Source organism: Lepisosteus platostomus, chromosome 26 (genome assembly GCF_059453375.1).
Source record: "Lepisosteus platostomus isolate fLepPlt1 chromosome 26, fLepPlt1.hap1, whole genome shotgun sequence".
NCBI lineage: Eukaryota > Metazoa > Chordata > Actinopteri > Semionotiformes > Lepisosteidae > Lepisosteus > Lepisosteus platostomus.
Genome location: NC_142636.1, coordinates 11,557,620 through 11,583,327, shown reverse-complemented (window position 1 = coordinate 11,583,327; position 25,708 = coordinate 11,557,620). Strand labels below are relative to the sequence as shown.

Below are 25,708 nucleotides of genomic sequence, written 5' to 3'. Positions count from 1 at the left end.
TTAAGACGTCCAGTTGAAGGATAGTATGCTGATGAATATAAGCAGAGTTCTAAATAAACTGGCCTTGTACTGTAAAGATTTCCACTCAAATATTTTCTACATTAGGTTTGATAAAATCACATTTTGTTGCTGGTGCTCCCCAAGAAGTAATAAACAATTGAAATCCAACTTCAAACATTACAACATACTACTGTATATACTGAGAGGCATTCAAAACACAAGAAATCAGTATGGGAACCAATAGCATTTTTGTGTTTTTAATGCCTCTTAGTATAGAGCATAAGAATGTTTGCAAATCAGACACTGTCAACATTACAGTATTTCATTTTTCCACAATTTGCAAAGTGTTGCAGTGAGCACTCTGAAGACAGATTCATGTCTGCTGTCTGAATATTGGTGTTAAGTATTATGTTGGTTACGATACAGCTGGTATTGTCAACATCCCTTGTCTTTCAAACTCAGCTTGTGGTGAATGGATTAGGGGAGGAGTTGTATCTGCATCACATAGTAAAGCACAATTACAAGCTGCTACAAACACATATCATATTCTTTCTGGACTGAAGAATAAGAATGTGTCCTGTAACACTCATTTCCTTGCTTGTGCTCTACTGTGGTAAATATTTTTTTACTCTGTCTTCTTCTTCTCTGCTTAACTGAGACATAATTATGGTACCACTGAATATTTTCTTACAATTCTGATTCATTTCCAGGTATGAGTTATGGAGATAAGGTGTATCCATGGATGGATTTCCAAATATCTGAGGAGACCCAGGGGACCAGGATCTACTGCAATTACTCTCTTACAAGCACAGCTAATGAGTATCTATACTGGTACCAGCAGAGACCAGGAGGGAATCCCAGATACATTCTCTACAGAATAGGCAGTAGCAATGAAGATTTCAGATCTGAAGAATTTGATGGCAGATTTACTGGATACTTAAATACTTCTGCAAAGTTCACTTACTTGTCAATCTCACGCACACAGCTGTCTGACTCCGCTCTCTACTACTGTGCTCTGAAGCCCACAGTGAGGCTGATCAAGGTACAGCTGCTCACAAAAACCTCTGTAGAAAATCAGATAAAATATCACACATGTACAGTGGCTTCATCACTCCAAGAAACACTTTCCTGTGACTGGTGTTTATTTCAGCTGTCTGATATATTTTTTATATACTGAGTGCAGGGTCTGCTACACCCTTATATACACTGAGCACAGGACTTCATCGTGTTCTATTAATTCAGGACCAACCCTACAATTGGACCTTATTGTCTCTTGGCCCATTGGGAAGTTCAGTTCTAGCCTCTCTTGATGGCTCTTTCTCCTACAGACACAAAAGTGAGAAAGTTCTATCCTGCTGTATCACATTGCCAAATCCTAGACCCATAATAGACTTCCCCTACAGTTTTACCCCATACCCTGTCACAACATGTGAACAGAAATTGTTACCCTGGAGCTTGACTTATCTTTTTTAATGAAATACCCTCATACAAATGAAAACATTTTGTAGTGAAGGAGAAAGAGTCACAATCTATACATGAAGGACATTATCTGAAGGTAATGTTATGTCAGAAATATTAAGGTCACTTTTGATCTTAATATAAAATAAAAATTAATGTGTAAGTGAAAAAGATTTGGTCAATAGTGTTTCCTCACTGGAGGCAGGTGTAGAATGTAATGGAAGGTTGTGTTAACACAGTAGAGATCATAAAGTTTGCGAATGACTGGAGGCCATTTTATGATCATATTAGTATATCTGGCAGAATATAATGCTGGTCTGTTGGTTATAAAAGTGGTGGCACTACACACTGCTCTTTGTTAGATCTCATCTGAGCTCCGCTGGAGGAGGAGCCTAGTCTGCATCAGGCAGCAGAGCACAGTTATAGTACAGGTTGCTACAAGCACACATCACATTCTCCCTAGACTGAAGAACAACAATGTGTCCTGTGACTCTCTCCTCCTTGCTTCTGCTCTACTGTGGTAAATGTTTTTCTGTATCATCTTCTTGTCTTGTCGACTCCTGTACCACAATGGGCAGCACTGAATATTTTCTAAAACGTCTGATTCCTGTCCAGGTATGAGTTATGCAGATAAGGTGTATCCATGGGAGGACATCCAAACATCTGAGGAGAGCCAGGAGACCAGGATCTACTGCAATTACTCTCTGACAAGCTCTACCACTGAGTATCTGTTCTGGTACCAGCAGAGACCAGGAGGGAATCCCAGATATATTCTCCATCACTACAAATCAGGATCCAAAACTGAAAGGCTTAAATCAGAAGACTTTGACAGCAGGTTTACAGGACACTTGGATCTGAATGCAAAGTTCACTTACTTGTCAATCTCAAGCACACAGCTGTCTGACTCCGCTCTCTACTACTGTGCTCTGAGGCCCACAGTGAGACTGATTAAGGAGCAGCTGCTCACAAAACCCTCTGTAGGAATCTAAAATATCACACTATTACTGTAACTACCTAACTGTCTCTTGCATTCAGTGTTTCTCAACTCCATTCTGTTTTTTTTCCGTCCTAATTATTGCTTCAATGTATTTCCATTATTCATTTGATCAAATTCTTAATGTGATGGCAAATATGATTGTGCTGCAAAATAATTTACTTTAATTTTTATTATATTAAAGTGCACTTTCCCTTGTGTCATTTCTTAATGACAAAGTCCCACAGAGGGTTAAATCCTTGAGGGTTCCATTATTTCCTTAAAGTACGGCAACCAAACTTTCCCTTTTTTATGCTGTTAAAATATTTACCTTGATGAATAACCAGGATTCTAGTTCATTTCATAGATCAGATAACATAAAAAATCAATTTACTGTATGTATTTTTATAATCTTAAATACTGTGTTCAATTTCCTGTATAAATATACAGTCAACTACTTTGTGAATGAGCCGGAATGAAATTCCTTTGAGAGGATACCAATATCTGGTGTCAGTGTAAAGGTGGGGGTCTAAAGTAAGCAGGTCTCTGTCAGGTGACATTGGTGATGCTGTGCACTGCTCTGACATGCTATTCCTATTTCAGAGAGTGATCTGGTTGCAATACTGGGGCATAATCTGGCATTATGATTATGCTACATCATACACTGCTAAAAGCACCAATGATCAGGGCTTATGGTGATTTATAGTTAGAATGTTCAAGACCAGCAACTTTATAATCATAGCTCTTTTTGCTGGCAGTATTTTCCATAAGTTTAGTTTCCAGATGCACATATCCAGCTGATAGGTAGCAGCTGGACAGGCTGTGTCAAGACAAGTGAAAGTAAGTAATGTACTGTACGAGTATGTATTTGTCTCACTCAGGTGTTAACTGAAAATCTAGCATCTCTCAACCTGCCGTAAACGTGGAGACATTCACTCAAAACCATAGTTTTAGTTTTTGTCTAAAGAACTCTTTGGACCCACTGCAGAGACATAAGTATTGATATCTTCCGCATTCAAGTGAATGCCTTTTACAAGAGGGTGGAGGCTTTTACAGTATCCCTCTCTCTCTATCTCTTCATTCTCCATCTTTTCCTCTTCATACAGTGCAGTATATATTATACTGTTTCCTCAGTGCGCAGCAATCCCCTGGTAATCAGCTGACTCACCAAGATGTGTCTTCTTCTGGGACTCTTCTTAGGCAACCTGATCTGTACGTATTCTTGATGTGTTTCTCTTTTTTGCATCATGCATCGCTCATTCACCGATGCCAAATTCGATCTTTCTCTTATTTTGCATCAGACCTTTCTACTGGGAACCAGATTGACCAGAAGGGCACATCAGTGATAACGACAGAAGATGCAGAGGCTACACTGGAATGCACCTTCAGCACCAACGGTTATTTCTACTACCTTCACTGGTACCGTCAGTATCCTGGGAAGCCTCTACAGTTCATACTATTTAGAGGGACTGGAGCGCACACTGCAGATTTTGCTCAAGAACGGTTCTCCTCCAGCGCAGATAAAAGCACCAGTTTAACCTCTTTAACCATCTCTGGAGTGGTCCTGGAAGACAGCGCTGTGTATTACTGTGCCCTGCAGCCCACAGTCATACAGTCCTGGGAGCACTAATACAAAAACCTGCTGTGCTGTCAGAAAACTCTGATGTTCATGAAGATCAGACACCGCAACAACACTGAGGTTAGCCTCAACACCTGCAAGTATGATATTTGGAAACAATTCAAACAGACGAAATCACAGATGAGGACATATAATGTTATCATGGTAATCCTTTTAACAGCTTAGAAGAAAAATAAACTAACTTTTTGATACAAATTAGGGAACATTAACAAATTACATTTTTTTAACTTTATCATTCTGATACACCTTTTTGCTTAAGTACACACATGATCTCATGCAAAATCTCTCTTATTTGATACAGAGAGAAAGTTTTTTTTTTAATTAGGCTCAATGGCAAAGGAAAGAGAAGTATACTAAGAAGTGAACTGTTGTGAGCATGACTCATCTGAAGAGACAGACTTCAAGACTCTTCAGATTCATACAGAAGGTGGTGAGTGAGTCAGTGATTCTGGCTCTGGCAGGTGGATTGTTCCTGTGAGCGATGGTTTGCGCTGCTGGTCCAGAGGGACCACTGCCTGCAGGTTTGTGGTCCAGCAAGTCTCTTAATCAACAGTGCTGATCTAAATGTTGCATGTACAGTAAATGATCTCTAAATTATCTGCTTGCCTGTTGAAGTGACAAGGCCTATTATATGTATTTCACTTAGAATTAAGTGTCATTAAAGATTTCTACATTTTTGTGTGCTTCGGCCAAGCAGGTTGGTGCCTCCCTCTAAATCTAAAGGTAAAGAGGTCTCACACCTAAAACAGAAAAATGAAATCCCTGATCCTGTGATGTGGATGAAGCACAAACCAGAAGACACAGTGTTCTGCAGGACCTGGACTGAGCATCACTGCTGTACAGCTTGTATTCCGGTAAATGGTAAGATAACATCAACAACAACAGAGAAAAACACTTTGGACATCCTGCAAACAGCAGAAAAACTTCATACAGCAGAAAGTCTGAATGAAGGTCAAATTGAAAACAAATCGGTTTTAAAAATCTACATACAGTGCGGAAGTGTTTTGTGAAACATAATGCCCTTTGAGCTATTTTAATGGTTTCCTGGTTACGAGAATTGAGGTGACCTAAAACGATAATCAAGTACAGGAAGATCTACTGTATACTTAAAATTTGTCACAGGCGATGAGTAAATATATTCCTGCTGCAGTTGTCACTGAAAATGTCTGTAGTCAACCAGCAGGTGGCGTCAAAACCTAAGAAACTAATGAACAGTCTTTTCTTATCCTTTTCACTTAAGAACACAAAGAGGTTAAAATTAAGAGCAGACAAACAGACCAGGGGTCTCACATTCCCTTCAAGAAGGACTTATCTTTTTTTTTTGCTCCAAACCCAATATTCATGTAAACAACTAACGGAACTGTTGCCCGGTGATGGACTGGCGTCCTGTCCAGAGTGTACCCTGCCTTGTGCCCGTTGCTTGCCTGGATAGGCCCAGGCTCCCCAGTGACCCTGAACTAGATGAAGCAGTTAGAAACCAGATAGATGCAACTGTTTTCTGCAGTAGACAAATTGCCCAAGACATTCACTTCATTAAATGTGCAATCACCTCATGCAGCTAATTAAGACAAGAGGACCTCAGGAAACTGAGTGTGAGACTTCTGCGTGACATCCACATACTGTGCTGGTTACTAATATTTGATCCAGGGATCTCGTCCACATGATCGGTGACTGAAGTCAGTGGATCAGCAGTTGAGTGCTTGGCTGTTTGTTCCAGATTCCTGCAACCCTTTTTGTAAGGAATCGTGTCCTTGTTTTCTGCCTTCATTTCTCTTCCTCTTTGTTTCCACGTCTTTTCGCTGTTGGAACTGCAGAAGTTCATTCTTCTGGGCTGACCGTGTCAGTACTATTGAAAAGTGTGAATCAGGCCTCCTAGTAGTCTGTTTTTCTCTGTAGAAACATGTAGAAACATGTACAGTACAGTATATAACCGCCATTACATGTGCCACATGCCAGTTGCAATCAATCAATCTAGAAAAGGGAACATTTTGCTGTGCTCAAGATGTAATGATTAAATATCAGTTTGTTTCAGGATATTTTGAACAAAGTCCAATGCCAGCTGCATAGAAGGAAATGCAGACACAGTGGAGTAAACTTGTCATCCTATAAAAGAGGTGTCACGTTACTTTACTCCACCTCCTCTGTGCTCACAGACGCAACTCAAGAACGTACAATACAAACCTAGATTTGGGTTTTTACAAGGCAGTGTAAAAGGCACATCTTACTGAGGAAAACGAATTAGTGATCTCATAAAGCTTTAGACACGTAGCCTTCTACAGTGAACATGAATTTATTCTATGTAATGGCAGTTTTAGTAATAGGTGCGTGGTATATCTAACATTTTTCGCATTTTTCTTTTCACTAATATTTGTTACTGTTACTGAGAATTTTTCACCACTAACAAGCAGTCTTATGTTTCAGATGTGTGCTTTGGGGATTCGATCACACCAACAGAAAATGAGATGCTGACTGAAGAAGGACAAACTGTGTCTTTGAGTTGTGATTACAAAGCTACCAGCACAAACACTCCTACCTTGTACTGGTACAAGCAGACTTCTAATGGAAGACCTGAATACATAGTGCACACTTACAGTGGAAGCAAGAAGGAAGGTCGCTATGAGATACAAGTGGACGACAAAAACTTCAAAGTCTGGCTGCATATCACAAAGCCTGGAGCTGCAGACCGTGCTGTGTATTACTGTGCTCTGAGGCCCACAGTGATCTAGAGCAGCAGAGCCGTGTTACCAAATCTCACTGTGACCCAGTTTAACCTGTAAAAGACTGTCTGCAATGAAACCGACAAGGAATGTAGGAGACAAAGATCAACAGTTCATAGGATCTAATCTGAAGTATATACGTAAACAGCACTTATACATTTAAATCGACATACAGTACATGTCGATCATGTTACAGGTGTGGCAACAATATATAAATTGCACATCAGTCTATACGGGCAGTGTATTGCTGTAGTATGTGTCATTAAAAATACTCTCCAGGGAAGAGATACCAGATACATTTCGGGTATCTCGGGTTGACAGGCTGAAGGAACTGGAGACTTCTTTATTCTTGAAACGAGATGTCTACCAAGGAACCTCATACGACTATTCATAATCTTCAAAGACTCTGACAAAGTCAATTTCAATTGACCTCTTCAAAACCTACAGTGAAGTGAAATATAATCACTGTTGGGAACAGGTGAAAACTATGTGGAAGTGCAACTAGACAGGGCCAGTACACTGGATAGGGAACTCTAGTTCTGGAATTGAGCTCAAGGCAGCAGCGCTAACCACTGCGCCAACATGCCACCCTGCATTCTCACCAGATAAAGTTAAAGATGCTATAAGTATCATATTAGGCAACAGGAATAGAAACAACATAGACAACAAGCTCATTCAATAAAAAAATAAAGAAAGAACCTGCAGTGTAAAATTCAACACAGACATTCACAGATGTCTGAGGTACAAAGGCACGTACCTTTCCTTAGGTCCTCCTAATGTGAATTTGTCCAGCAGGTGGAGATATCGTAACATTTTTACCACTTGAGTATGCGTAAAGAGTAAAATGAGGTGACACTCACAGGACATTGGTTTACTGACTCACTCACATAAAATATCATTTTTGTTGGAGCTACAGTCATTCACAAGTTTTCTTACAGCTTGTAAGGTGGATTTTAAAAGTTCACTGCCCAACATGGCGTATAAATTTGTGATTTTTGCTTTGGCAATATTCGGTATTTATGCATTTACTTTTGTGTTTATTTAGAAAAACAAAACAAGATTTTTGTTGGAGCTTTATTACATGATCGATTTTCTTTCTTGCAGAATGCAGAGCAGAAGACAAGGTGACCCAGTCTCCGGGCAGTTTGAAAGTTGTTGAAGGAGAAGCAGCTGTACTCAACTGTAGTTACAGCACAAGTGATAGTTCTCCTTATTTATTCTGGTATGTACAGTACAGCAACGACTTTCCAAGGTACGTGCTGAGAAGACTTGCAAGCGGATATAAAGAAAACGCTGACAAATTTAAGAAGAGATTTGATGCCACTCTCGACAAAAATACCATCCCTTTAACAATACAGAAGACGGAGATCTCTGACTCTGCGCTGTACTACTGCGCTCTGAGACCCACAGTGAGAATAAGACAGTCCACACAATATTTTGTGAGTTAATGGAATAAAAAATGAAATTGTAGTTTTCCGATAGTCATTAAAATAAGATTACAAAAATCATTCATAAATGCATCAAATATTTCAGTAAAATAATGTAAAAAATGTCAAATGTTTATGTACATTTTTATGTAAAAAAATCAGTGAACATTAACATTTGTTATTCTAACACATTGGGGTGTTTGAGATAAAATGTTTTTAGCAAAACATGCTACTGAGAGGCTATTAATACAGCAACTTCACTGTACTCTTTTGAGCACAGTTTTTAAATTTTTTAATGCAAGTCTAGAGAGATACTATTAAGAAACAGGTGACTTACAGTGACACAAAATAAGAAATCCCAAAGTTCTGTTAAGTCAAAATTTACCGGTTTAGATCACTACACAGAGCCACAGTAAAATTCACCAGTTTTCCAGAAAACAAATTTAAAATTTGAGGTAAGCAGTGTACAATGTGGAGTGAGCAATAAAGCCTTCCCTTTATACTGTAACAACCAAAAGTGTGCAAAAAACAAACTAAATGAGATTTTCTGTACATTCGTATTTCTTACTCTTGGAAAAATCAGCATGAACAAAAGGGAATTAATGCAGATTAAATATTAAAGAAAATTAAATAAGATTTGTTTAGTTCTCCAAAGAAGAATTTCTGCTTAGACTGAGAAGATAAAAGAATGCTAAAAACTGAAACATGACTTGAAAATAAGCAATATAGTAAATACAGTAATATGCTAATCTGAAACACTATCAAAACAGTAGGAGAGTTCTCAGATAATTGTAGATGCTTCAGATGATCATTCATATGTTGCTAATTGTTTTATTCAGAAATAATGGCAGACACAGATCTGGCTTTGATTCTGCTTGTAATCTTCAAAATTAATCTGCTAATACACATTATTACCACTTTGCACTATTGAGGTCATTTGTTTCAAATTAAGAAAAAAGTGTTCTAATTGACATTGGAAAATATGGACAATAAAGGAACAACAGGGCCTTTCTTCTTTCAATTAACAACTTCCAAGGATTTTCCAACAAGTTTCAAACAGTCTTGAACAATCACGTTCAATTTCGATATCATTTATAACATGAATATTATGACTCATTATTAGAATGGAAGATATTCTGAAACACTGAGCTATCCAGGAAGGTTACTAAAAAGACTTTTCAATCATTTTTAGCTAGCATCTGGTCTTTCTATACAGAGCATTGCTTTATTCTGATAAAAAGAGTGAGTATGATACAAAGCACACAGTCCTTCAAGGACCTTAAACTTCAGCTTGCAAGGTAAGTTAGTGTGACACAGCCCACCCTCCATTAGGGATGTCCCGAAGAGTTTGCATACAAAAAATAACTCTTGACAGTTATCAAAGCTGGTGCAGAATCTTAACACAGGCCTTTTACAGGATCCTCCACAACTAAAGAAATACCATCAAAACTATAAAATTAACACCCAGTGTGGCTATTTACATTGAGAGAAAGCTTGTAACATGCACTGTGTATTACTTCTCAAAATAGTGTATATCAAATACTGCAATATAATTTAATAATTGTGATATTTAGTATAATGTATAAGGAAATGTATAAGTGCAACTTTTGCAATCACTGCTTATAAATTGCCTAGGTTGTAACAGGTGCAATGTTCTTCTGTAATGACTTTCCCCATATTCATACTACGGTACATATGTATTGGTATATCCTGATCTCATTCTGTATCTTACTAAGACTTACAGTACTTCTTCTCAAGAAACAGATCACCGCAAATACTGTATAACTGCAATGTGAGACTTCGGTCAGAATACATACAGTATGACTACACCATTGTATGCAAAACTGTAGATAGCACCATGTTTCTTACTTTACATCTTAAATAGCAACATTGGAAAATAATGCTATGATCCTGTGAGTCTTGGCAATTAAAGTATTTAAAGCAGTAGTAGACTTGCCAGATGTGCCAGATCTACAGTAGGTTGTGTTTCATTTTAAAGATTGCAAAGGTTCTAATTAGGAAACCTTTCTTTCCCATATTCTTCATTTGTCTTTTATTTAAAGGTAGACTATGTGCCAGATCTAGAGTTTCTCAGGGTGATATCTCAGGGTGTCATAAACCTTAAGGAATCCATCTCAAAGCCATACAGTTTCACTAACGTCTCTGAGCTCATCACACACTCATCATTTCCTGTTGACCCTCATTATTTAGGATGTCACTGTCACAATTCTCTCACATAAGGTTCTCTGTGTTTGAAAAATACAGCAGCTGAAATGGGTCTAACTTTGCTTTTCTTCTGCATGGGTATGCAAATTATTTTTTTTTTAAATTCATATGACATACAAAATGTGTTCTGTATGTTTACATACTGTTTTCAGATAATGAAATTATGATGTTTTTTGCTTTCTAGCAATTCTTTGTATCAATTCAGAAATCCATCAGACACCAGAAGCTCAATTTGAAGAAGGAGCAACTGCTGAAATTAACTGCAGGCATGAGGACTCAGTGTATCAGAGCATGCAGTGGTACAAGCAAAGCCCTGGGCAGAGCCCAGTCATTGTTTTGTCTTCCTATAACACTCGAGAGACCTCTGGAAGATTCACCATGTTTGCCCACAAGGAGAATCTCTCCACTTCTCTACAGATCAGTGGAGCTGAGGCTCGGGACTCTGAGACAGTTTTCTACTGCGCAGTGAGGGCACAGTGACTCAGGAAGGGGAGCAGCTGTACAAATTCCTGTAATGACTGTACTTAAAATCAAGTCAGTCAAGTCACAAAACATGCAAGAAACTTTCTGCAAAATACATCCATCAAGTGCAAAAAATATAACTTGAATAAAATAAAGTACTATTAGATACAGTACATTCTACCTGAGATTTTATATATACAGTATATATTAGTTTATAGGATTTTTAATAAATTAAAGGGAAAAATAATTAAAGTTAAATGCAAATTATTCTGTAAATCAAACCAAATGCAAATGAATTTTCAGCCATTCATAAGAAACATCCAGAGTTCATATGAAGATCTTACACTTTAATGTGACTTTCCTACACTTTAAGAAGGACCACAGGAAAAACTTACATACTGTATTTTTAAATATTTTGAAGTCGGAGTTCTTTATCACTTTAACACTAGGTGGTGCAATTGCATATGGTTATGTTAAAAAGTGACAGCAAGAACATAAACACATCTGTTTCAGGATCAAAGGGTGGATGCAAACCCATTCTGCCTTTCCTGTTCATCTCATCATTCATTGGTGTACTTTGGGTGTTTCTTCTCTCTGGCGCCACACTGGACTATGAGCTCCAGCATGTCCAAGCAGTTTTCATGCAAGGGTCTGGGCCGAGAGTGATGCTGGAAGTTCAGTGGATCATACAGACTGTCAGGGCAGCCACATGGCAGCACAGCCCAGCCAGGAGCCTGTGGTTTCACTAGGCTGCAGACCTCAACCTCCATGTCCATTTCTACATGTTGAACATTAGGGATGTGACCCAGCCCTCCATCAGGTCTAGTCTTGCACTCTCCATCACTGTAGACTCTGGATACCTGCCCTCTTGTTCTGCAAGACCTCCAGTGTCTCTGTCTCCCCATGAATGAGAATTGCATTTTGACTTGACCCTTCAGGGGGTCCCTTGTGGCCTCGGTCAGGGTCTTGCTAAGCTACTGAACCGTGCTAGCACAGTCAGAGGAGACGTACAGGGCGGTGTGGAACTGCAGGGTCTGATGGGGTGACTTTCCTATGCAATCGCAGTGAAGAGGCAGAAGAAAAGGCACCACCCCAGGAGAAAAAGACTGCACTTCTTTTGGGGAACCAGAGTCATGGCAGTAATCTCACATTCTGTTTGAAAACATTCTAACATTTTCAAACGTTTAGCCTTAAAGTTTGGGATAGTCAATAAGGCTGTAGCTCAATCAGCCCATTGGTTTTCAAATTGTACGCAATCCGACTAAAATAAATGTGATACATAGGATATGATGGAGGAAAAAAACATTGTGAAACGTAAGGAACTCAGTAGCAGAGTGTGTAATCATGAGTAATTTGAACATTTTTTTAATCTGGATCTTGTATTTAGTGTTCTGTATAGCCAAAAAGTCAAAAGGAATATGCCTAAAATTAAACTTTATAAAACAGTGCAACCCTCCTAATTCTTTCAACAGAATGGTAATTATCTTTCCCCAAATTAAATAACTGGAATAGCTAAAGTCTTCTGTAAACATGAGAGGGTTTAGGAGAGGTTTCTGTAAATGGAGGAATTGTTAGTAAGTTTAAACCCCTTCAGTAAAGGGGAGGAGACACATCCTCCTCCTGGTTTTAGTTCTTTCTATACTGCTGTTCTGTGCTTTTCTCTCCTAAAGAGAGGAAACCAGCAGATTCAGCAAGATGCTGATATTTGTAGGGCTGCTGTTTACCACCTTGTTCTGTAAGTAGTTTTGTATCCGGAAGGTAATCATAGTTTGTTCTGGAATATAATTCTCTCTTACAGCATATCACTGCACATTTCATTTTTAACAGGTATTTCTTCTGGAAACCAGATCAACCAGACTTCAGCTGCAGTGGTAAAGACAGAAGACGATTACGCTGCACTGAAATGCACATTCAGTACAGGCAGTGCTAGCTACTGGATCCACTGGTACCGTCAGTATCCAGACACAGGATTTCAGTTTATACTGCTCAATGGGTCTAGTAACTCCATTGCTGATTTTGCCAAAGGAAAGTTCTCGTCCACAGCTGATAAAAACAGTGGTCTAGCAAGTTTAACAATTTCCAGAGTGAAGCAGGAAGACAGCGCTGTGTATTACTGTGCCCTGGGGGACACAGTGATACAGACCTGGGAGCACTAATGCAAAAACCTGCTCTTCTGCTACAAACCTAAATCAAATATACAAATCCTTGAATAGAATACAATAGAACTGGAATCATCTTTGTGTCATCAAATTATTATAGACCTTTCAATAAAATGTCAGCTTACACTTACTTTTACTCACTTTTTCCTGCTTTCTTTTTTGTGATGACAGCAATTCATTTTCTGTATTCATTCATTTTTCTGACACACAAGAAAAATATAAAAAGTACACTTACTCCCAGCAGTGCACTGCGTTATTGCAAAGAATATTATTGATATATTGTCTTATGTGCCAGTTGACATTGAGTATTGTTTTTCCTAAGCCTCACTTAGGAAACAGCTGTTGTTTCTGACTCACTCTTGTAACTAGAATAAACTTATTAAATCTTAAACTTAATAAACTGGAATAAACTTATTGAGCATACTGTACTTATTAAATATAAGTACAGTATGCTCAAGGTGAAGGAGAATCTTCTTCAAGCTACATAGGTGCACTAAAATGGCCAAGTCTCCTGGACTTCATTCAACAGATACATCAGCTACTTGCTGGTATTAACTTGTCACTGGATAATGAAAAACAATTCAATGAAGCTTTACCAGAAACTAGTGGCTAGTAGTGTTTTCTGTAGCAGCTGGGTTAGTCTGACAGGAAGTGAAGTGTTGCAGGAGGGAGGGACTGTGAACTAGGATGTAAACAGCAGAAAGACATCAGCTCACAGTCGTGCCACCTTCACCATGAGCACACACGGACTGCTGCTCTGTCTGCTGGTACATATAGCCACACTCCTGCCTAGTAAGTGTCCAGTTTCACTCTCCCTTTTAAATGCAGAAAAACTGGATATTTAGAATTGCGTTATTAATGATGAAAATGTCTGTCATTAAAATGAACAATGTTTATTATTTAGGAAGAAATTACATTCCGAGCTAGATTAGAGTAATTGTTGTAGTGCATCTTTTTAGGGGTGTTGTAGAAGCCTGAAGTCCTGAAAATTGTAAAGTTTTAATACAGTAGCTTTTCAAGGGTGTTTCTAACTCGTCCTCTCTGTGTGACAGGTGTGAGATCTCAAGAGCAAGTATCTCAGGATCCCTTTCTGACCCAGACTGAAGGACAAACACCAACCATCCACTGTCAGTACACAACAGCCAGTGTGTACTCTATGCACTGGTACAGACAGCGACCGAACCAAAGCCCAGAAAAAGTTTTATTAATATCAGGAGAAACAGGCACAGAAAACCAGTTCAGTGGTTCACACTACAAACAGAACAGATCTGGGGTTTTGAAGATCAGCAGCTCTCAGCTGGAAGACTCAGGGACCTATTTCTGCGCTGTGGAGGCACAGTGTTTCAGCTCTATGGGGAGATGTGACAAAAACCCTCAGTTCCAGTCACAGACACAGGTGCTCTGCTGTCAGTGCTCAGGTATCAGACTGGGGAAGAACATCACTGTTTCAGTGAAGACTAGAAAAATCAGCCATGTGATTCTGATTTATGAATAAAAGAAAACCCTTTTAATCAAATCAAAATGTCATCTCTTTCCCCTTGTTTAGTATTTCTGAAAAATCAGCCGTTTGATTCTGATTAAGTTATCAAGAAAAAGAAAGCCTCTTTGTGTCAAATAAAATCTCCCCTTTTGTTTAGTATTTATGAATGATTTCACTATTTTTTTAGCAAAACAATTATCTCAAGAGCCTAGGTACAAATGACATCTGGAGAAAACAACTAACAAAAACAACGGATAGCCAATATAGAAAAACTCCAGTCCAATATCATGGGATATAAATGTAGAGAATACAATATTATACTGTGGGGTGTTAGAATTTAAAAAACATTTTGTTAGTGCTCATAAAAATAGCTTAATATGTTGAATTAAATGTATTTATTTAGTTATTGAACCTTGTGAACACTGCTGGTATTGGAGAGTTCTCATTATATTCAAGTTAACTAAGTAACTTTGAGTCTATCAAACCTCATGTTAAAACCTGTGTAATGTGTTTACAGTATTCCTCAGCTTATGCCTTCTTTATTCATATTTCCTAAAAGGCTTCTTTAAATTCTAATTATTCATAAAATGTATTTTTCATAGCTGCTTGTGTATCAAAACTGTATACAAGCCAAGCTTTTGTGTTTCCAATGAGTCAGATCGGCTGGTAGTGAGAGTCAGTTACTTCTATACTGTACACATATCTCCAGTGCTCCAGTCCAGTTTAGTAAATACAGTATGAAGACAAAAAAGAATCCATGCCCATTCTCAGGAAAAGTGGTCAAAGTACTGTACTGTATGTTAAACATGGCAAGTGAGGGATATAATATCTCATGAATATGGTTTGACTTTTCAGTCAAGTGCCTATCCAATATAAAGTTCTCATTGTAGCTCCTATCCATGCAGTGGCTGTGCATCATTCTAGCAGAAAGTACTAAAACAATGCATTTTATTATTAATTGTTCTTGGAATAGCTATATTCTTACAATAGACACTCTGAGTTCTGTTACAATAGAAATGGTACTTCGTTTATGATCAAACCAGTGACAAACAGCTACAGCAGACAGCACAGAGTCAGACCGGCTGTTACCATGAAACATACAGTAAAGCAGTGAAGCGAGTGCTGGAGTTTCTGATTGGCTACCATTGCAGACATGTGACCAAGACACTGCAGATTAACTGGGCCTGCCTGCATCCTCGAACAGGACTCAGATTTAACTTTTCAAATCGTAAACACTTTGTTCCGCCTTCAGGGGTGTTATTTTACCTCTTCAAATGGAAATTCTATCAGTGATTTGTATGACTATAATTTTCTTAACAGGTAGTTTTTTTTAATGTAATGCATTTATCAATAATGTAATTATTGTCTGCTGTTGAGCCTATTATTATAATAACATAGTAGAATTTTTTCTGTTCTTTTTCAGCTGCTGTACATTGCAACTCCATCTCTTCACTGCAGACAGTGGTCTCTGGAGAAGACGGGGGATCAGTGACTCTTCAATGTTCTTACTCCTCAAGCAGTTCTGTATACGCGCTGTACTGGTACCGGCAGTATACTCCCAGACCACCACAGTTCATTCTGTATAAAGTCCGCGGCGCAGCAAGTGCAGAGCACACTGCAGACTTCGCTAAAGACCGTATGACTTCTGCTGAAGATGGGAGCTCCACCGCCCTCACTGTTTCCAAGCTCAGCCTGAGCGACTTAGCCATGTATTTCTGTGCTGTGAGAGGGACACGGTGCAGAAGAGTCATTGAGAAGCTGTACAAAAACTCAGGTTCCTACACTGGGCTGAGTTCCAGTGAGAGCTCAGAGATCAAAAGGAGATTCTTGTCTTTATCAAGTGTCAGCCTCCCATACTGTACATACTGAGGTGTGTGGTTAGCTTTCTAGTAAACGAAAAACCGCTTTCTGGGGGGAGAGTGTGCATCTGTTTGAGACGTGATTAATATACACACAATCTTTCATTGAATCCTGCAAATAAAACAGCAGGGGGACCAGGAGCACACCTGCCAGAAACTACAGGGTCTATTTTTTTATCTCACTGGCTGTTATCTTCCGTTTCTGTTACTGCGTGTTCTTGAACTACCCAGAGACATCCAGGAATTGCTGCCTACTAAGACTCTATTGCTAAAATGTTGTATGAAAATCCCCTGTCTGTCTCTCTGAAAAGCTTCTGAAATCTGATCTTGCATGTCTGGAAGAAGAGAGTGAGTCTTTTGTTTTTGAGAAATGAGTAATGTACTGTATACTCTAATCCAAGAATTTTTCAAAACGTATGGACTTCTGGACTGGGATACATCAAGTTCCCTGTAACTGTTTCGACCTCCTTTAATCAGACCATCTCTGTACCAGACAGTTTTTTTGTAGGCAACTATTTATTGTGCTTTTTATATTTACAGTATGTCCTACTGACTCCCACATTGTTTAGCTCCTATAACCATTGTGGTTGTGTTCCCCTCTTGTTAGTATTCCATAATGAGCTGTAATTCATGCTCAAATGAAATAAGGCTGATGATTTACTACAGCTTTTGCATGAGCAGATGAAGGATTAAATGTTCCGCTGTCCTGCATTTTTCAAGAGTGGAGCACACAGCTAATTCAGTAGGCAGCGTAAAACTGACTTGCTTTCACCAGCTAGCTGAAGCTACATAATGGTGTCACCAACACAAGGAAGCCTAACATTATCAAGTTATTTCATTCCAGCTAACTAAACCTGCTTTACAAACTATCCTCAAGAGCTTTTTTAGGCCTTTCAGACCACAAACTCCCCAAGCATGCCCTTTATATGCTTAAATACTGATTAACAACCATGTGGGAATGTGCATTTCTAAACTCTTTACTAATTAATCACCACCGTGACGATTTTCAGGTGGTTAAAAGGCATTATAGCGGCCTCTAGTGGAAGGTCAGCTGCAATTACATACCTTTCACTACATAGCCTGTCGCAACCATCAACATACTGTAGCTTCTGAATTAATCAAGGGCTGAAAACTGCGAGTGTGCTTCGTGATTTCTTGGACGCTGGAGCGAATAATGGAAAAAAAAGATCGGGGATGATTGACGCTCTAATTCCAATCGTGCGACGCGTATTGGCTAAATGACAGCAATTCTCCCCATCTGCAGAGCGCAAAGGGGCGCCTCTTTCTCCAGGTGTAGTCGTGGCCGAGAGGTTAAGGCGATGGACTCGAAATCCATTGGGGTTTCCCCGCGCAGGTTCGAATCCTGCCGACTACGAAGAGAGGAGGGCTGTGGGCTTGGCGCTGGTTTTCCAGCGCACTCCTTGAGTTTTGTGCCTTGCTGGTTTCGTTGGCGTGTGGCGGTGCCTTCCTTTTTCTCCGTTCCCTTTTCCACTCTAACATTACTTTTTTTCGTAGTCGTGTCACACACCGAGCTGTCCCCTGGACGTGGCTGAAAGCACATGAAGATCAGAGAAAGAGCGACAATGTTCCTCGCCGGACGTGGTGGCGCACGCCTGTAATCCCAGCTGCCGGGAGGCTGAGGCCGCAGGACCGCTTGCGCTCGGGAGCTCTGCGCGGCGGTGGGTTGTGCTGATCGGGGGTCCGCAGCGTCACCGGCATCAATATGGTGAGCCCGAGGGAGCTTGGGCTCACCAGGTTGCCTAAGGAGGGGTGAACCAACCCAGGTCGGAAACGGAGCAGGCGAAAGCCCCCGTGCTGATGCGTGCTGGGACAGCTGCTGTGGTGCAGCCCGGGTGACAGAGTGGGACGCGGTCTTTTGCAGACCCGTCTTTTCGCCAAAAGCCGCTCCAGTTTACTCTTTATACCGTGTTATGTTTCTTGGCACAATACTTAAGGCGAAACAACCTCCGATCTCCGTGTTTCGCCGGCTTCTCTCTAGGAGCGCACAGTGACTCGAAGCAAGGGGCCTGAACCATGTGCTGGAAACAGCGGGTGTCGTGTCTTTTTTTTCATCTTTTCAGCTCAAGTGATGTAAAAGCAAGGAGGGACGGGTGTCATTCATGCGTTCCAGAAAGTCGACGTCTGCTGGCTGAATTCAAGTGATTCTCCCAAAGACCCGAGCAGAGAGCCGGATCAGCACGTAGTCGTGGCCGAGAGGTTAAGGCGATGGACTTGAAATCCATTGGGGTTTCCCCGCGCAGGTTCGAATCCTGCCGACTACGCAAAGCCGTACCGCCAAGCGGTGCTTTTTGAACGACCTCGACGACAGGACGGGTTGAAAGACTAGCGGACATCGGGGTAATTTCAATGGATTGGCACCACTTCAAACCGTTACCCTGATGACTGGTTAAGTGCGTAAAAGCTTGTTGAAACTCATAGTGTTTAGTTTAGTCTCCTGTGACGTAACCAATTCTTCTAAACAAGACACTGCCAGTATTCACTGGAAGATAAAACAATAATTTCAGAGCACTATGCCATCATTATTTCTAATATATGATGTGCCACCTGTTGTACTTTCATGCAGAAAAAAATATATCTGAATAAAAACAGAAACAATGATCTAATGAAACAGAATATTCTAAAAACGATCATTTAGACAGGGGTGACAATGAAAAGCACAGTCACTTCTCTACAAATGTGAATTTTTGATGGGGATATTGATCTATTTCAGTTTCTATAAAATACAAAAAACAAAGCAAGATTCACCAAGGAAATGTATCTAAAATATGCATGGTCTGGTCTACTGTATGACTGCACTCAGATGTTCAGACAGGAAACAATGAGCAGGAGATAAGAGTGACTACATGGTGTGATGAGCAGTTTGGAGACAGTACTGCACACACGTCTTTCTGACTCCACAGCGACTTCAACATGCACAGCAGAGGACTGTTCTGTCTGCTGCTGCGCACAGCCCTGCTCTTACACTGTAAGTATTCACTGCTGTCACTTCCATTCCTTCTCACCTGCACAGTAAAATCAGTTCTGCGTTAGAGATATGACTATAATGTAAATTACTCTTTATATATGAAACATATTTTCACAATCTACATTTGGAAATAAAATGTACAAGAGGTGTACTATCACAAACCAAGATGCTAATTGTATCCACATTTATGTTAACATTATGTTAACAATGTTAGTCATTATAAAATTGCTAGCTGAGAAGTATATCATACTTAATGTACTGTGTGCTCTAGTATATTTGACCTTGTCTGGGTATCATTTTGGAGGTCATGTAGCAAAACTGAAGTCTTTGTAAAAGGTAATGATGAATTCATGTGTGCATCTCTCTGTGTGACAGATGTGAGCTCTCAAGAACAAGTATCGCAGACTCCCTTTGTGACCCAGACTGAAGGACAAGCAGTAACCATCCACTGTACCTTCACCATCTCTAATGTCTTCTACATGCACTGGTACAGACAGCAGCCCAACACCAGCCCACAAAATGTTCTGATCATAAGAGGAGACAAGAGCACAGAGAACCAGTTCAGTGGTTCACTGGATAAGAGCAGCAGCTCTGGGGTTTTGAACATCAGCAGCTCTCAGCTGGAAGACTCAGGGACCTATTTCTGCGCTGTGGAGGCACAGTGTTTCAGCTCTATGGGGAGATGTGACAAAAACCCTCAGTTCCAGTCACAGACACAGCTGCTCTGCTGTCAGTGCTCATGTATCAGACTGGGGAAGAAGATCGCTGTTACAATGAAGACTAGAAATCAGCTGTTTACGTCTGATATATGAATGAAAAGAAAACCCTTTCGGTCAAAACAAAATATAATCTCTTTCCCCCTTGTTTAGCATTTTTGAATTCATGTTTATGACTGGGCTATTATATATTTTAAATAAAACAAAGTGTTTTCTCCTGTAACACTTTTACAGTAACATGTTGATCATTTTGTATTATGTGGTGATGGTCAGCTGTTTTATTGCAGGATAAACAATGTTACTATCACACCCTCTGCAGCCAGAGGGCGCTCCTACTCTGTCCTGTCCCTAGTTTCCTATGCTTTGCTGTCCTTCTGGTGTCTCTCTGTCTGGGGCTACATATTTCCAGGTCACTCATTCCTCTTTGCTCAGCATTGACATTCGGATGTCCTGAGATCCGCCTAGCACCAGGTCGCCCCTCGTCTGCTGCCTGAGGGCATAGGTTTCTATACAACTCCTGAACTGCTGAGCCCGGGCTAACCCCTGTCCCAAATGTTGTCTATCCAATTTTTAACTTTAATTCTCCTGCCACATTCCCATTCTTCATGTGTTCACGTTGAAAATAGAGATGCTATCCCCAACACTGAGCTCCAAAGGTCTGGACAAAAGTATCTAAAGAGTACAAACACTCATTCGTCACTCAAAGACTTAACAACTTCTATTCATAAATATTCATAAATCACTTTTACAGATGGGCTCGCAGCAAAAGACAATGTGTCTTCAGTAGACCTGAGTAACCAAGAGTCTAATGTACTAACAGACATGCAGTATCGGTTTTGCCCACTCTTACATTCTAAAAATGGAGCTGCAGTGTTAGTCTGCTTCACAAGAGAACTGGCACTAGAAACGCCTTCTTCCAGACAGAGCACATTCTGACAGCGCACGTCACTGGAAGTTCCTGTGTGGTTTTTATAGATGTGATTTTTTTACACTCGAGAGGGAAACTCTGCAGACTCAGGTGAAACCAGCTGTCTTGCAGAAAAGCAGAAGGGCAGCAGAGAAATGCGGATCGTTTACCTCTTCATGGAGAAACCACTTTACATTTTGATTTTCATCATCAGTGGAGGTAGTGTTTCTTCTGTACTCTAGGATTGTGATTATTGTTATTACACTGTTATTGAGAAAACAATTTTCTTTGCTTTCCTTTTCACTTCTACACATTTTTCTTTTTTTCTTCCAGCCATGGCAGCTGGTGACTCCATCACCTCTCAAGAGGCAGATCTCTCTGGGAATGAAGGGGACTCAGTGACTCTGAGCTGCTCTTATGATTCCAGCAGTAATAACATTTATCTCTACTGGTACCGTCAGTCTTCAGACCAGCCACTTCAATACATACTGCAAAAAGGAGCCCGTTCATATAGTGGTGACACTAACACTGCAAACTTCGCTAAAAGACGTTTTAGTTCTACTGCAGAAAGATACTCCACCACACTCACCATCACAGGTCTTACCCTGGGAGACACAGCCATCTATTACTGCGCTCTGTGGGAAGCACAGTGTCACAGAGACATAGAGAGGCTGAGCAAAAACTCCTTCCTTAAAAACTGGCTGCGTTTCAATGGGTTTTTTTGTCAAGTTACAAACTGCCACAATACTGTGGTTAGATTGCTGCTGTGATTGTGGTTACACCATGCTAAACTAAAATGTAGAATCTTCATTTTCATTATGTTTTGTGCAGTACCTATCTTTTCGTGTTTTTGAGAGAACAGCTAGCAAAAACAATTGATCAGCCACTTTAGACAAACACCAAAAACAGCTTAGTAAATATTCATTTTCATGCAATCCATAATCACAATGTAAAAAACGAAGAAACTATCATTTTTTAAATATTTATTGTGTCAGTGCTAAAACTCATTAAAGTTCTCATTATAGTCAGGTTAACTAAGTCACTTTGAGCCCTGAAAACCTTATCTCATGTTAAACTCTGCACCTTGCTTAGCGTCTCCTGCCTTTTTCTTATACTCACTAAAAAGATTCTTAAAAATAAATACCAATTCTTCCAAAAACTTGTTTTTCATAACTTCTGTCTGAGTAGCAGAACTCTGCACAAGCTGAGTGTGTTGAGCTTTTGGAGTTAACTATCCAACAAAGCCTGATCCCTTGCTGGTTGTGATTTCTGGGTTACTGGCAGTTACTCTATACTGTATGGACACATCTCTCCATCTCTGGTGAGGCAAATAAAGTAATGGTTTTACTCTCAATTCTGCTGGATCAAGAGTGCATCAATCACATTGGCTAATTAAGATCATATTTGGTTCAATTAAACAACTACAAAGTCAGAATAGACACCAGCAGAGCACGTGCCTGTTCTGGAACAGGACTGATGTTCTCTATCTCAAACAGACAGATCAAAGCAGGGGGCTTGAGTATTCTAAAAAGTTTAAACATCATAGATGACTGGTACAGTAAATACCGGTGTTTCGCTTGCTTTCATCACTGAGGGGAAATGGGTAGAAAAGCAGCAGGTGGGCTCAAAACCTACGAAATTCATGAACAGACTTCCCTGATCCTTTAAGAATGCAATGTGGGTAAAAATAAAAGGAAACATTAGATTAGGGTTCACAGATTCAGTTCCAGGAGGACTTTGTTTTCCAATTTGAGTAGTACTCAATTAATCTAATTATTTTCTAAAATAGACATATTAATCATATTTCTTAACATGTTTTCAAAGTACATAGGCTTCAATAAAGATACATTTAGCAATAAATAATTCCAAAGCCTGGTTAGACATGTTACAAGCAATCAGCTAATTAAATAATGAGACCTGTAACTGAGCTTGTGATTGGAACAAAACCCAGAAGACACCAGTCCCTGCAGGAAGTGAGTGTTCACCCCCTGGCTAAAGGGCAAAGAATCCTGAATCTCTTACAGTAAGTGCTAAACAGGGGAGACTGTGTGGGGATTTGAGTTTGATAAGTGGTACTGACAATGTGAAACCAAGGGACATTGTGAAGGTTAAAAATGAAATGAATAACCAAGTGCAAAAGTGAAAAATTCAAGCAAAAGTATTCAACACTGAAAACAGGAAGATTTTGACAGAGAGAACATTTACCACTTAAAAAAACATTTGAATAATTAGTTTTTCTGCACAGGTTCTTTCCAAGAACAAAATCATAAATACATTGATATCACATGGTATAAACTTAACAAAAGCATTGAAGTCAATTTAATTAAAGTCAATTATTTTATATAAATTAAAAAAAGATACCTTATCATAGTTAAACTATTGTTTACAAAAACATTTAAATTATGTAAACTTAATTTACTGTAAGTGAATTATTTCTCTTCCTCCACAGAAGATGAAACATTGTTATGTTGTTGTCATATTTTTACAGTACAGTATGTGTGCTGTTACAATGCAAAAGCTGTGTAGCTTTTAACAATCATGCAATAAACAGTTATAGCAGACAGCCCAGAGTCAGACCAGCTGTTCTCATGAATCATACGACTGTGAAGAGAGAGCTGGGTTTCTGATTGGCTAACAGTGAAGACCTGTGACAAAGACACTGTGGATGAACTAGGTCTGCCTGCATTCTCTAACAGGACTCAGGATCAGAAACACCTCCTCCTGCCTTCAGCAGTGACACTTTCACTCTTCAAATGGAAGTTCTATTGGTGATTTGTATTACTTTACTTTTCTCACCAGGTATTCTTCACATATAATACATTAATCATTATTGTAATTATTTGCTTTTGAGTACTATTACTATTACTTTAGATTTTTTTTCCATTCTTTCTCAGCTGCTGTACGCTGTGACTCCATCTCTCCTCGGCAGCCAAAGGTCTCTGGGGAGGAAGAGGGATCAGTGTCTCTTCAATGTTCTTTCTCCACAAGCAGTGCTGCTTATCGTCTGTACTGGTACCGTCAGTATCCTCACATCCCACAGCAATACATTCTGTATAAAGAAGGTGGTGCATGGAGTGGAGATCACACTGCGGACTTCGCTAAAGACCGTTTCAGATCTGCTGTAGCTGGGAGCTCCACCACCCTCACGATTTCCAAGCTCAGCCTGAGTGACTCAGCGGTTTACTTCTGCGCTCTGAGAGCAGCACAGTGCAGAAGAGTCATTGAGAAGCTGTACAAAAACTCAGGCTCCTACACTGGGCTGAGTTCCAGTGAGGGTTGAGAGATCAAAAGGAGATTCTTGTCTTTATCAAGAGTGTCAGCCTCCCATAATGGATTGTGTGGTTAGATTTCCTGGTAAATTCATGACTGTTTTATACGAATGCAGTGCACATCTGTTTGAGACACGATTAATGTAAACTAAACCTTTCATTGATTCCTGTAAAAAAAGCACCTTGAACCACAGACGTATCTAACAGCAAATATACTTTCTCCTTCAAGATTTCTCTGTGCCATCATCTGTAAACTTTAGACAGTTTATACCCCTTCAAGACATTTCATTACGTGATTAACTTCCACATTCAGTTCAATGGCAGTTCTGTGCCAGGTGTCTTCTCTAGCTTTCACTTAGATGCTGCTTTCTTCTCGTCGCCATGGTAACAGATCTTTCCTCCTCACAGTATTCCCTAAGGAGCTGTAATTCACGGTCACTAAAATATGACTCGTGGTCTTTTACTATGAAGATTGGCTAGTGTGGGAGAAACGAAATATTCAAGGTCTATTTATAACAGCAATACACAGTGAAAGAAATCCTGTATAATGGAAAGGATCCCCGATAATCGTGGTAAGCTTCTACACAAGAAAAGGGAAATAGCTGATGTCCTTAAAGAGTATTTTTGAGTTGTTCAACAAGGACAAAAATGAACAACAACATCTTAGAACGCAGAAAGTGGAAGTTCTGTATTTCATATTATTAGCAAGGAGGAGGTAGTGGTGTTTAAGATACTAGTAACAGTCAGGATTATTAAATCTCCAGGATCATCCTATTAACTGTTCTAAAGGCAACGAGATGATATTCAGAAAGCATTTATACAACTCCTCCAACTCCTCAGGATGTCACAAGAAGGGTGTCAGAACTGACCCATTAATATTAAAGCAGTAAGTCTGACTTCTATTAAATATCCGGAAACAATCATTCGAACTAAACTATGTATAATTTGTATCTTAGTGGACAGTAGTCAACATGGATTATGAAAAGATGGGTTGTGCTTTAACAACATGATAAGAGAGAGCACATTTTTGTTTTTAGATAAAGATAAAATTGTTAGATAAAGTTTCTCCTAAAGTATTGCTCCTGTGAAATACCTCTCTCAATATATTAGTGTATCACTGACGGACTGACCTACTGCTTCTGAGAATTTCAATTTATCCTGACTGCCTCTGGTACATAAATGATTCCAGTGCCTTCGTGTATGTTCACTTCTAGTTGTAACCATATTTATTTGACGTTACAAGAGGCAAAAGCGTTAATAAAACTAGTACAACACCGCCGCCTTGTGGTGGAGCTGCAATATTTTAAAAATGTTCTGAAATTGCTGATAGTATAGTTATAGTATAGTATAAGTATAGTTGAAATAAGAAAACAAATGCTGTACATCTAGACACCGTACATTAAAGAAGCTGAACATTAAAAAGAAAATTA

General features: G+C 39.5%; 3 non-coding genes across 3 annotated transcripts; all 3 read left to right on the top strand.

The window, feature by feature from the left end:
- Positions 1 to 17,693: 17,693 nt before the first annotated feature.
- trnas-cga (transfer RNA serine (anticodon CGA)) lies at positions 17,694 to 17,775 on the top strand. The gene has a single exon. It is a non-coding gene; the product is annotated as a tRNA-Ser (tRNA).
- A 217-nt stretch (positions 17,776 to 17,992) lies between these two features.
- LOC148640143 (signal recognition particle RNA) lies at positions 17,993 to 18,278 on the top strand. Its single transcript, XR_015930744.1, has one exon.
- A 322-nt stretch (positions 18,279 to 18,600) lies between these two features.
- Positions 18,601 to 18,682, top strand: trnas-uga (transfer RNA serine (anticodon UGA)). Its single transcript has one exon. It is a non-coding gene; the product is annotated as a tRNA-Ser (tRNA).
- The last annotated feature ends 7,026 nt before the right edge of the window (positions 18,683 to 25,708 follow it).